Raw genomic sequence first — 15,222 nt, 5'->3', positions numbered from 1 at the left:
AGTGAACACATGCTTCAAACTCTGATGATCAGTATATATGTGCACCTTCTCCCCATACAGGTAAGCACGCCAAATCTTCAGAGCAAAGACTACTGCTGCTAACTCCAAATCATGAGTCGGATAATTCACTTCATGCTTCCGAAGCTGTCTAGATGCATAGGCTACGACCTTCTTCTCCTGCATCAGCACACATCCTAGCCCGGATCCAGAGGCATCGGTGTATACATCATATGGTATTTCTGACCTTGGAAGTACCAATATCGGAGTCTCTGTGAGTTTCTGCTTCAACTCCTCAAAACTCTGAGATCTCTTATCCGTCCACTCAAACTTAACATTCTTCTCCGTCAAGTTGGTGAGAGGTTTGGCGATACGGGAGAAATTAGGCATAAACTTGCGATAATATCCAGCCAGACCCAAAAAGCTACGGACTTCAGTAACACTTTTAGGTACAGGCCACTCTGTCACTGTAGTGATCTTCTCAGGATCCACTGCTACTCCCTCTTCTGAGACAATATGCCCAAGGAATCCCATCTTCCTCTGCCAAAAGCTACACTTGCTTAGCTTCGCAAAAAGCTGCTGATCCCTTAACTTCTGCAGAATCATGCCCAAATGCCATTCATGCTCTCTCTCCGACCTTGAATATACCAGGATATCATCAATAAAGGCAATCACACACTTATCCAAGTGCTCCCGAAAAAGGTCATTCATCAACTTCATAAAAACTGCAGGCGCATTAGTCAATCCAAACAGCATTACCACAAACTCATAATGACCATATCGAGTTCGGAATGCTGTCTTACTAATGTCCTCCTCTGCTATCCGAATCTGGTGATAGCCTGACGCCAAATCAATCTTAGAGAACCATGAAGCTCCTTCTAACTGGTCCAACAACTCATCAATCCTTGGCAAGGGATACTTATTCTTAATGGTCACCTTATTCAGCCCTCTATAATCAATGCAAAGTCGAAAGCTTCCATCTTTCTTCTTTACAAATAGCACGGGCGCTCCCCATGGCGAGCTGCTTGGCCGAATAAATCCTTAATCCGTCAAGTCCTCCAACTGCTTCTTTAGCTCAGCCATCTCTGCTGGTGCCAATCGATATGGAACCTTCGAAACAGGGGCTGTTCCAGGTTCTAACTCGACAGTGAAGTCAACTCCTCTTCTTGGCGGAGGTCCAGTCAGTGGTTATTATTCGTCCGCGTATTCATTTACCACTGGTATCTCCTCAAGGCTCTTAGGTGCTCCTTCTCCTACCATAGAGACTGTCGCCAAGAAAGCTTAACATCCTTCCTCTATAAGATTCTCGGCATGAATCACCGAAACGACTGGCACTCCTGCGTCGGTCTTTACTCCTTGAAAGACAACCCGACCTCCTCGATGCGGAATATAGGCCCTCGACTTCCAGCAATTCAGGACAACTTCATAATGCTTCAGCCAGTCCATTCCAAGGATAACATCATAGTGGCCCAACTTCATTTCCACTAGAGTCCAAGGAAAATCTGCTCCTTCCAACAGGATAGGCACCTCTTCATGGATTCCAATGTTCTCCACCTGCTCACTTCAAGCAGTTTCCACTGCTTTCAACCTGGGGATGAACTTTCCGGAGAAGGTCCAACACTTGGTCAACCTCGTGCTCACAAAACTATGAAAGGCAGATAAGTCAGTCCGGTCCCGTAAAGACTAACTTCCTGCAAAAGAAAAAGAACAACAAAACTAGAGAGGCCAGTCTAGGTGGTGGTTTTCTTTCTTTGAAAACATTAGAAAATATTTGAACTTTGAAAACTTGAAAACTTTTAAAAACTTTTAAACCTTTTTTTTTTTTTTGAAATCCGAATCCCATTCCCACTATTCTAGACTTAGCTCTCTTAACACCTAGTTCGAACCATGCTCTGATACCAAATTGTGACATCCCGACCCGCCCTCCTTTTAGGGACCAGGCGCGGACCGGCGATATCAATCCTAACTCCCCCCAACCGTCCCTCCCAGTGAGCCCAACGCCCTCTCTAGGCCCGTGGGCCCAACATCCTCTCTCTAGGCCCGTTGGCCCAACGTCCTCTCTAGGCCCGTTGGCCCACCACTGTCCGACGGTCGGGAGTCGTTAGTCCGGAAGGCTCGTAAGATTGTCTACTGTCCCTGCAATCACCACATGATCTTTTCCCGTGCTTTGTCCTCACTCGCACAGTACCGCAGAGTACTTCCCGGTAGATCACCCATCCATAGACTACTCCAGCATCAGCACGCTTAACTCTGGAGTTCTCTCAGCATACTTGACCGGAAAAGATAAGTGCACTTTGTTGACATAAGTAGCCAAATCAATTCTTATAAGCCTTTCCATATACCGGAAATTGGGATGTTATAATTCTCCCCGACTTCCAAAGAATTCGTCCCCGAATTCTCCCTTTACCCCAACAGTGCTTGCACCAGGATCGTTCACCCTGTTACGGTGTGAGGCCACATGACGACTCCACACACGAAATCGGGTGTCGGCTCTGATACCACTTGTGACATCCCGACCCGCCCTTCCTTTGGGGACCAGGCGCGGACCGGCGATATCAATCCTAACTCCCCCCAACCGCCCCTCCCAGTGAGCCCAACGCCCTCTCTAGGCACGTTGGCCCACCACTGTCCGACGGTCGGGAGTCGTTAGTCTGGAAGACTTGTCTACTGTCCCTGCAATCACCATATGATCTTTCCCCGTGCTTTGTCCTCACTCGCACGATACCGCAGAATACTTCCCGGTAGGTCACCCATCCTGAGACTACTCCAGCATCAGCACGCTTAACTCTGGAGTTCTCTCAGCACACTTGACCGGAAAAGATAAGTGCACTTTGTTGATATAGGTAGCCAAATCAATTCTTATAAGTCTTTCCATATACCGGAAATCGGGATGTTACAATACTCCCCGACTTCCAAAGAATTCATCCCCGAATTCTCCCTCTACTCACAGAGTGCTCGTGCACCAGAATCGTTCACCCTATTACGGTGTGAAGCCACATGACGACTCCACACACGTGGTTGGGTGTCGGCTCTGATACCACTTGTGACATCCCGACCCGCCTTTCCTTTGGGTACCAGACGCGGACCGGCGATATCAATCCTAACTCCCCCCAACCGCCCCTCCCAGTGAGCCCAACGCCCTCTCTAGGCCCGTGAGCCCAACGTCCACTCTAGGCCCGTTGGCCCACCACTGTCCGACGGTCAGGAGTCGTTAGTCCAGAAGGCTCGTAAGACTTGTCTACTGTCCCTGCAATCACCACATGATCTTTTCCCCGTGCTTTGTCCTCACTCGCACGGTACCGCAGAGTACTTCCCGGTAGGTCACCCATCCTGAGACTACTCCAGCATCAGCACGCTTAACTCTGGAGTTCTCTCAGCACACTTGACCGGAAAAGATAAGTGCACTTTGTTGATATAGGTAGCCAAATCAATTCTTATAAATCTTTCCATATACTAGAAATCGGGATGTTACAATTCTCCCCGACTTCCAAAGAATTCGTCCCCGAATTCTCCCTCTACTCACAGAGTGCTCGTGCACCAGAATCGTTCACCCTATTACGGTGTGAAGCCACATGACGACTCCACACACGTGGTTGGGTGTCGGCTCTGATACCACTTGTGACATCCCGACCCGCCCTTCCTTTGGGGACCAGGCGCGGACCGGCGATATCAATCCTAACTCCCCCCAACCGCCCCTCCTAGTGAGCCCAACGCCCTCTCTAGGCCCGTGGGCCCAACATCCTCTCTAGGCCCGTTGGCCCACCACTGTCCGACGGTCGGGAGTCGTTAGTCCGGAAGGCTCGTAAGACTTGTCTACTGTCCCTGCAATCACCACATGATCTTTCCCCGTGCTTTGTCCTCACTCGCACGGTACCGCAGAGTACTTCCTGGTAGGTCACCCATCTTGAGACTACTCCAGCATCAGTACGCTTAACTCTGGAGTTCTCTCAACACACTTTGCACTTTGTTGACATAGGTAGCCAAATCAATTGTTATAAGTCTTTCCATATACCGGAAATCGGGATGTTACAGTTATCTTGTGTAGCGGTTTTGGAGCCAGAAGATACAACGAATCTCATTTCAACGAGTTTCTGAGGTATAAAATGTTTTTCAAAATCACAAATTAAGGTGACCATCTTTCAAATTTCTAGCCTTGTCGTAAATTTACGATCTCGTAAGATTCACAGTCGCTCTATCTTAAAAATTTATCTACTTTCATTTTTACTGCTTTCAAGTTTTATTGTTTTAATCATGGAGTTTTTATAACTCCAGTTGATCCATGTATTCTTATGGTTTAATTTAATGAGAAATACGAGTTGCACAAAAAAATTATTCCAAAATATAAGTGTGATCGTTTAAAAAACAAAGATTATATTTGTATGGAAAATTTGGACCAAAAACACTTATATAAGATTTAAGGTTCTAAATCCGTTATCAAAATCAAATTATGAGATAGCTTTAGGTTCAAGTCGTTGAAGCCTCGAAGGTATGGATTTATGTATATATATATATATATATATATTACCTTAAACTTTGATCATAAATGAACGAAGAACTTATGAGAGAAGTTTAATTAAAGTCCAAGGTATATATTAATGTAACTGTATAATCTAATAACTGATTGGTGATGGAACGTAGTCAAAGATTCTTGTATTCATAGTCTAGAACTTAGTAATTTATATTTTACCAAATCACATGTGTTGTGTCTACATAGAAATAGCAAAGAAATATATTTTTTGGAGTAAATAGTTTGTTTGACAATGACAATTTGATCAATAATAATCATTAAAAATTTAATTGGGTGACCAGTCTAGTTTCTAACTAATTAACAAAACCTTTAACCCAACATGTATCTTTACATTCTTAGCCCTTCTACTGGTTATGTAAATTAGTCTAGATTTGTGTCTGTGTTTTGTGTCTCAAAATAATCAAGAATAAGCAAAAAAAACTATAATAAACTCCAATATTACTCCAGACTACTTTCAAAAAGAATATATATACTAGTCATAGCTAGGCTACCTCAATAGTAATAATGTACTCGAATTTTAATATCCTATGTATAAACTAGTAATCCGCATCTACACGATTAAGTGTCACGGTAGGATGTTACATAGAAAAAGACCAATATACATGGTTAGTTGGTATACACGATGAGATTTCGAGATTATAATTTGTTTTGAAGCTTTCGAACTTTTTTTTTTGAACATTTAAGCTTTTGAAATTCTAAGCTTAGTTAACAAGACCATGCAAACGATTAACTAAATAAAACTAGCAAAAGGGAACTAACAAGTTGATTAGGCAGTATGAAAGATACTAGGATCAAGCACGTAGTTAGTTAAAGCATAATCATGGACATTGAATCACTAATTTGATACTAAACCCTCTTAAAACTATCGGGATATAACAAATGCCATAATAGATGAAACAGGACAGTGAGAATGATCAAGGTCTAAGAGTTAATTATTTTGAAATATTTCGTTGACTCAACTCAACCCAAATTTCATAAACATGTGGTAGTCACAAGGTGAACCATGTATTGTCTATGGCCCATTTATATGAATATATTAAATTAACCTAAAAATTGCAATTACCAGTAAGCACGATTGCAATATGGGATCTCAAACTATTTTAGGTTAAACACTAAGTTAGGAAAGTGAACCAGAATTAGTGGGGATCTTACCGTGAGTTATATAGGTATTGCCAAAAAAATAGTAATTTTAATTTACGTAATCCAGTTGAAAATTACAAATTAACTACATATGATTGATTATCTACATATGTTTTCACGACCTATAACCTCACCAAGAGAAAACATGTGGTGTAATTTGAAGCTAAAATCCGCATTAACAAGAATCAAGATAACCTAATACTTTGGATCCAACCGCTTTTGCTGGACTAAATATTGTTTTTGGTACGGCGACAAAAATTCAACTCTAATCTATCACAATCACAATGGCATGAAAAATATATTTTTATCCATATCCTTAATCCATATCCTTATCTTTTTGTGAATTAATATTTTTTTCGTAATGAATAATGGCTGCCTAACGACCCATCCCATGAGTTATGTTGGTAAACTAACGAGAGGATGTGGTGTGTAACGTATGTGAGATGTGATGTGATATTGAGAGAGGTCCAAAAGTAGGTGGACGAATACGGTGTCGGTTCGTTCAACTTACAAAGGGTGTCGGTTTTGGTCAAATTTTCACTTTTAAGATAAATCATTGACGTTAATGATGATAATAACCATGAATCATAATCAACTTGGAGTACTCTACTCGGTGAACAACGAAAAAAAATTAAGACTTATCGAAAGAAGAGATGGGTAGTAGGTTGTTCAATATCGATTTTTGATGTTTTCTTTTTTGATTCATCATCTTCGGGGCTTCGCTTCCGGAAGACGAGATCATGCAGGTTTTGTGTATCTCAACCGTATACGATTCTTGTATTTCCTTCGTATTTTAATGAAATTTAGTGAAATCAAAAAGATCAACTTGGATTACTTTTAATGTTAAAAATAAAATAAAATTTGGATTACTTTTTATTTTTATGTATGTTAGTATGTATATACACATTCCATGCACACGTGTGAATCCAGTGAGTCCGTACCATTTTGTAATTATGTTTGGGAACAAGAAGAATACGCTCTCCGAGAGTCGTTTTCCGAAAAAAAATCATGATGTCTTATTAGAGTTGGCTTATTTACCCCATGCGTTTAACTACCAAAATTGGTACTTTACTCTCTTGCTCTATTACAATGAAAAATGATGACTTAAGTAACACAAAACTTAAGGCAAACGAATTTTTCTTCCTTTCTCTTTCTAACATTTAATAAATATATGTAGAAGTTACTATGGTTATAATGAAAAATATTAAATATCCAAAGTAATTTTACGAAAACCTGTCTAGATTGGTAGATCATCTTCAAAAAATACGCCAACTTAATCTCGTACTTTAAGGAAAATATAAGAATCAATACAAGTATACTTATATATATATATGTGTGTGAATGAAAAAATATATTTTAAAATGTCGAATTATTAGATTATAGATTGTAATAATTCGACGCAGGCATGCATGAACGTGAGACAGAGAGGAGAAACATATCAAAGTCCATTTATATACATGTCTTCTGTTTGGTGTTATCATTATATCTCCATTATTAAAAAATGCGTTGCAATGTCCTTTTCTCTTTTCCATATTTTTAAATAAAAACACAATTGGTTTTTGTCTTCTTTTTTTTTTGACAACCTCAATTGGTCTTTGTTAAAGTAATAATTAGTTCGAGTTTGTTAATTCTCTTTTCCATACGATAATAATAATTCTTCTAATGTTCTAATCCTTTGTCGTGTGGTTTAATCTCTCTCTTTGATGCTTTCAAATGTTCTTATCTTTTTGGTTTGCAACAAAATATTCTGCCTCAATTTATCTATATATATATATATATATATATATATATGTAGTTAGGTACCCTTGCATTGACATAAACTTATCTATGTTACCACAATTTACATAATGTATTTTTCAGTTGACGTTATCAGATATTTTACGTTTCAAATGATGTCTCTTTTGGAGAAAGAGAGAAAGAAAGATGAATAAATAGTGACATATAGAAGGAAAAAAAAATAAAAGTTTTCGGAAACTACCACAAGTTTGATTTTTGTTTTTTTAACATTTTCCTGCAAATTTTCACAAGTTTTCTATAACTTTTACACAGTTTTGTACATACTAATAAATTTTTGGAACCTTTTATAAGAAATTTGGGTATAGCATATCATACATCCAAAAATCTTTGTAGTCGTAACATGAGCAGATGCATTGATATAGATATGTTTCTAGTATTATAACAAGAATTCTTTAACAAGAGTTCAAATCCATTAAAATAAATTTTAACAAGAGTTCGAAACCTTTAACAAATTTTTTGGAAACTTTCACGTGTTCTCTATGTAAAAAGCATTTTTCAGCTTCTTCATTCTAAATGGCTCAATTTGATTTCTTCTTACATGTAAATCCTAAAATCTTATCCCTAATCCCAAAATTATTATTCTAAATTATCAAATCTGAAACCTTAACCCTGAAATCTAAACACAAATCGTTAAATTTGAACTCTAAACAAAATAATAAACAAATGCTTGCTGCCAAAAAAAAAAAAAAAATCATGTTTAAGTGAACTTGTAAATGTGAAATAAAAATGCTAGGCGCGTCACATTTGGGAAAAAAACAAATGAAATGCAATAAATTAACTCACATCACGAACTCTAGTGATTTGATACTTTACATACCACACAAACTTTACGTAAGTTTTACAACTCCCTTGTCTTGACCATCATGGACATGTCACATATTTTTCATTACATTGTATATATAATTTTAACTGAATGCCTTGTTAACAAGAGTAGGGAAGTTACCCAATTAACTTACAATAATCATTAATCTACTTTTATGTGTGTTTTGTCTCGAAAGATAAAACTTATTATGATAATATGATGTGTTGTTACCCATCGATGTTCAAAATTTTATAAGAAACTAAGCAGGGGTTGGGAGAGATTCTAGTGCTTAACCAGTTACAGCGATAAATTAAGGATCAAGTGGAGATTTTATTTCGTAATTTTTACGGTTTTACCCATAAATTTGGTTTATATCATCTTTATTTTTTTCTAAAAAAATACTCCTGTATACTGCTTATATATTTGTTGACCATTATTGATAAAACAACATGATCTATGGGTTTATATATTTGTGGACCATAATCCATAATTGAAAGTTTGTCACGTTGTGATTTCTTAGTCATATTGGGTTCATTTCTGCCTTTTTCTCTCATTTTGCTTTAATGAAGGCGCGTTTTTGAACTTTGAGAGTACTAATGACTAGTAAGCTAGTATTAAATTCCCCATTATATTTTAAGCTAAAGGCTAGGGTTCAAAATTAAAAAGGTTCCACTCCACTGAATTGTGTGTGTGTGTGTTTATAGGACAGAGGGAGTATGCTGCTCACTATTTTTATTTTTTTAAGTTTTAGTAACCAACTCATTCTTATTAATTCTCTTTATCTTCTGTAATTTTAATTTCTATAAAATGGTTTTTTTTTTGCTGTAAGAAAAGTCATACTCCCTCTGTTCTATAAATCTTTTAAAACAGAACATCATTTGATAATTAATTAAAAAATTAATTCAACTAATCATAGAAAAGGCTATAGAATTCAAAGAGTCAAAAGTATCAAATAACATTAAAATTTGCTTAAAAATTTGTAAAATATCTTATAAAATAAAACAAAAAAGAATTATAAAAGATAATTCTTAAACATCTTATATTATGAGACAGATGAAGTATTTTTTTGTTCTGGTTATTTTTTTTTCTTCTTTTTTTGGTTGCATTCATTGCCTAGTCATCACCATTGCACAGTTTTTTTCCCTTCAAATTTTTATGGGGGTAAGAGAGAATATATTAATTTCCATAAATTATAAACACTTTTTTCTTATGTCTAAAAGAATGAGAATATTACCACTAGGTGCACTTTTTGAAAGTGTAATTGCTAAAAAGGCACTTTCTGAATCAGGTGGACTTATTTTACTTTGCTCCCATTTTTGGATTTTTTTATCCTTATTTTTCTTTTACTTTACCAAAACGTACGGGGTCCACTTAAATTCATTCATCAGCTTCTACACACTAAATCACATGAACTCATCTTAATTTATCAGTTTTCACATATTAAATCACACAAGACCCACCTATATATATGCAACTATATGGATACACATATAAATATGTACATATATTTATATAGTTATATCCATCTATAATATATGCATATAGATATGCATGTATAAATATATATGTGTGTATCTATATAGTTATATCCATTTATACTCTATATACGTGGATATGTAAATATATCCATATATTATGTGTTCACGTGTACGCTATTATATGAATACGTATGTGTATACATATATATATATTTATATAATTGCATAGATATCCATATATTTGTGTCCACGTGGACGCTATTATATGGATACCTATGTGTTTATCACTAAACGACAAAAAAAATTAAGTTAAAAAATATAAAATGGATATCAAAGTATTAAGAAAAATATTCAATTATTTTTTAAATAATAGATAAATAATAACAAATAATTATGGGGAGTGTGTGATATCAATATAATATTAAATAAAGAAATAATATAGATAAGTAAGCAAAATTGTTAAAACAGTCATTTGTCTCCTCCAAATAGTAGAAAAGTATGTCTTTTGGTAATTAAAACACAAAAGTTCTTTTTTTGGACATTAGATAACTCAAAAGTACACCTAGTGGTAACACAGAAGAATTGATGAAGCTCTTAACAATTACTTCTTTCATTTCACAAAAATTATTATTTTAAAACGTATCTATTTATATTTTCAATAAAAAATATTAGTTAACAAAAAACAAACTTTAACCCTATTGAATTAGTGTATTGAATTAGAAAGAAAAAAATGTTTAATGTATTAATATAGGATAAAATGAAATTTTTGATAGTTTTTTTTAATATGAATGAAATGTATCAAAATGACACTCTTTATAAAACAGAGAAAGTAATAAATAATACTTTCATGCAAGATAATTTAATAATAAACTAATTTCTTTAGGTGGGAAAAAGCTACTTTATGTTTAGAAATGCTGAAGTGAAAAATAATTAATTTCATATTCTGTTTATTAATTAAGATTTTTTAAGGGCTTGTATACCTCATTTTTTGAGTATTTTTTTTAGTTTATCAAATTTTCTTATCTAAAATATAAATTTCTCTAATGTCAATATATATATATATATATATATATATAAATTTCTCTAACACCTGTAGATTAATGTTAGGGTTTAAAAAAAAAAAGCTAGAGAACTTTGCCGGCAATATCTGGTTATGGTTTGACGTTTTCATAGATGATAGACGAATGATGTGTATATAAACGAGATATGCTTTTTTGGGGGTCAAAAACAACATATATGCTAATTTTGAGTTTGTGATAGTTTTGAATGACGGTGTACAAGTTCAAATAGATGACCTAGAATTTTTGTAAACGGTTCAAATGAAACGTCAAAATATTTACATATATATGTTGGTTATTTCTGTATTTATTTAATAAGTAACGTAAAGTACATTTTTTGTATCCATTAAAAACATAATTTTCTCTTTCTGAAGCTTTGAATAAATCAGTTTTATTATATATTTTTAGAAACTACCACTAGTAAATATTTATAATATATCTTCCAAAATCTTCACGAAATTGTAAACATGAACTGTCGTGGAAAATGAAATCATGTTATACTATTATCCATTAATTTGCTTATGAACTCAAAAATATCCACAGCGCAAAATAAGCGATTAAATTACCATGTTTCTAAATATTATAATTTCAAATTACCTAACTTGCTAACATCTCTAGCTATGCGTATAGTTAGTGAGATTGGAGGAAAAAAAAAGAGTATGTAAACAATGCCGAACATAGTAAGCATCTACATCAACAAAATTATTAAAATTAATTAATTCTCAAGAAAGTAATTAATTATAACAAAACTAGATATTGATTCTGCGCTTCGCGCAGGCTAGAAAAAAAAGTATGTTGATGTTAAATCTAAAAAAGAAGTACAAAATAATATCTATTATTACAAATTGTTGAATAGCTAATTTATCACATTTTTTTTTCTTTTTTTATTTTATTTTTTCCTTTTCTCTATTTTCATATTTTTATAGTTTATTATTTTCATCTTTCGTTCTTTTTTCTTATTTTTAATGTCCTAATCTTTGTATTTTCCAAAATTTTTCTTTATTGACTTCATGTTCTTTTTCTTCTTGTTATTTTTTTTTCTTGATCGTCTTGACTTCTTCTTCTTCCTTTTCTTTATGTTTTTCTTTATCTTCTTTTTTTTTTTCAGTTTTTTTTTTCAGTTTTTTTTTAATTTTTTTTTTCCTAATTTTTTTCCATCTCTTATTTTTTATTTATCTGGTGTATGTATTTTTCTTCTTTTACTTTTTTTATTTTATTTACTTCATATTTATATATGTCTTTTTTTAATTTATTTTCCTTCTTCTTCTTCCTACTTTTATTTTTTTCATCATCTTTTTAATTTTTTTATTATTGTCGTTTTCTCTAATCTTTTTTTTCAATTTTTAACAATATCTCATTTTCACTTAAATATATATATATATATATATATATATATATTTAGTCCAGTTTATATCAATTAAATTTTATTCTATTCATTAATCTGTATAACATTCTAAATTTATGAGTTTAGTATTTAATTTTACTGATTTAAATTTGAAATCTAGTAATAAATATAATTATGTTTTAATAAATAAACATTAAAAATAGACTCTTTTTAATGATGCTGATGTAGACACCCTGAAAAAACTCTTATATTATATAATAGATTGTTGGAGAGCTATCTCATAACATGTTGGTGAATCGGAATATTCTAAACCGGCAACGCCGTGCACAGAGGAGCATGTAGCAAAATTTATGTATAGCAAATTGTTTTATAACAAATCTGAACAGTTGAATTTTTATTTTCGATTTTGAAGTGGGTTTTCATAACCCACTACAAGAAAACTGCCGAAAATTTACGAAAAATATCGTTGGAAAATCGTAGGAAACAGCCTTTTCTTATCAAAGTCCTACGAATTTTTTTCATAGGAAATCGGCCGTCAAGGTAGAAAAATGGTAGGAAATTTCCTACGAAAATGTCAGTAAAAAAATTTTCTACGAAAATATTGGTAGACAATTTCCTACCAAATTACTACCATTTTCCTTTAGTTTGTGTTTATTCCAATTTTCTACAAAATATTAATTATCTATTTCTTACGAATTTACTATTTTCTACCAACTTTTACCAATTTTCTATCAATAAAATAAAAATAATTTAATAAAATCAAAATAGAATTAATATCAAAAATTTAATTTAAATTAAAACATAATTATAAAGTTTATTAATAATATATATATATATATATATATAAAACAAAATAAATTTATTAATTACTATAAGTTTATAGCTTAATTAAGTAATTATTAATCAGAAAGAAAGAGAAGATGAAAACTCTCATTTATAGTGCAGCTTCTTCAACTAAATTATGTAGATTGTCGATGTGGGACAAACCAAAAAAACATATTTTCTTACAGAATTTCTACGAGTTTTATACAAATAATATTTCGTAAGAAATCCATAGAAAATTTTAGTTTTGCTCTATTTATAGTGCAGCTTCTTCATCTCTTTAAAAAAAATTCTGTTTTCAAGTAATAATTATAATTTTCAAAATCTCTTTCACTAAAAATTTGTTTTAATATATTTCATAAAAATCAAGTAAACTTTCAATTATAGATATATGTTATTATTAATTAGATGAAAAATTTTTAGACTCAAAGAAAGTGAGTTTCAGATTATGAACTTAGTCTAAAAAATTGTATTGTAAATATGAAACAATATTTTTGTGAAATTAAAAATAACTATATAAAACGATATTATTTGTACAATGGAATAAATAGTATTTTTTACGGTCTATATATTACATAATTTCAAATAGAAATACAACAAAAAAATTAAATCTTTTTGGAAAAGCTAAAATACACGTGGAATTTAAAGTATAGAACGAGAATATGTCCTAACTATGATAAATTTAAGTCATTTTACCAATTTTATGAGAAAAAACAAATCTATTAAAAAATCTTGTATATCCTTATTTCAACTTGAAGCCCAAAATTAATATATTTGCAAAAACCAAGTGACATGGGATTAAAAGTTTAGAACGATTTTATTTTATTTTTTAATAAGATAGACTTACCATTGACAATGTGGTAAGTACTAAGTGGTAACTGATAGCCCAACAAACCAATTCATTAACCATGCGTTTGAGATAGACGTTTTCTTCTTTTCTTTTTTTTTTTTTTTTTTGGCGTTTTCTTCTTGTTATGTGTAGTTTTTTTTTTTGTGTAAACAGTCTCAACATCTAATTAGACTCGATAAACTATGTGTAGTTTTCTAAACAACGAGTTACTATATTTGGAGCGAAGACACAAATATGTCAGTAAACCTACTGTATATCCATTTGCATAATTTAAGAAATCATTTCTGCGCTTCGATGTAGAAACTCTCCCGCTATAAATCACTCTTTCAATGGTGGTTTTCTGCACGAACATTCCGTTGACAATATCTTTTATTAAATTATTCAATTTTTCATATATATATTCACTCTTTCCTTTTCACTTTTTGTATACTAGATGAATATCCGCACGTTACGTGCAGATTTTTCTTTTCAATTTTTTTAAATTTTTTTTATATTTTTATAAAAATTAATATAATTATCACTTATTACTTACTTAGTTGTTAGTATTTTATTCTAAAATTTTTTAAAATATTAATTTAAAATACATATTAAATATTATTAATAATTTAAAGTTATATTAAAATTAATAAATATCATTCAATATTTTAATTAATTATAACATAAACTTTTATTTAATATTTACACAAATATTAATTAATAGTTAATTAATAAAAAATAAAATTAATATAATCATCATTTCATTTGTTACTTGTTAGTATTTTATTATAAATAATCTTAAAAATTTTATTTAAAATACATCTTGAATAATATTAAGTAATCTATAGTTATATTAAAATTAAATACATATTTATCAATATTTTTAATTTAAGTAATCTACAGTTATATAAAAATTAAATACATATCTATCAATAATTTTAATTAGTTATAACATAAATTTTAGTTTAACATTAATATAAATGTTAGATAACAGTCAATTAATAAAACAAATTTTTCATGAAAGTTGAGCAACTTTTATATATAAGAAGATACTTTTTGTTGATTAAATTAATTTAACATTTCAACCTAAAAGTGATAAATGATAATAAAAATATAAAAAAACAAAAATTATAGTGAACGAAACAATCTTTGTCATGATATGTCAATAACCGTACGTACGATACTTTAATACTTGAGGTTTAATTCTGTACATATAAATATAAAAAGTTTTAATACATAGGTCAACTAGTTGATAAGGATACTTTTAATATAGATTTATTTATTGATCGGGTAGTTATATTATTATTCGGTTAACAGAACTGTGAGCAGACCAACAGCACATGATCATTAATGCTCTATGAATTATTTTTTTAATCAAAGATTCGTGAAAGCAGGCTCTCGACCAAATGGATTTTGTAGAAATAAAAAA

Source organism: Eutrema salsugineum, unplaced genomic scaffold, assembly GCF_000478725.1.
Source record: "Eutrema salsugineum unplaced genomic scaffold, Eutsalg1_0 scaffold_14, whole genome shotgun sequence".
NCBI lineage: Eukaryota > Viridiplantae > Streptophyta > Magnoliopsida > Brassicales > Brassicaceae > Eutrema > Eutrema salsugineum.
The sequence above is the reverse complement of the archived record's forward strand: the minus strand, read 5'-3'. Positions refer to the sequence as shown.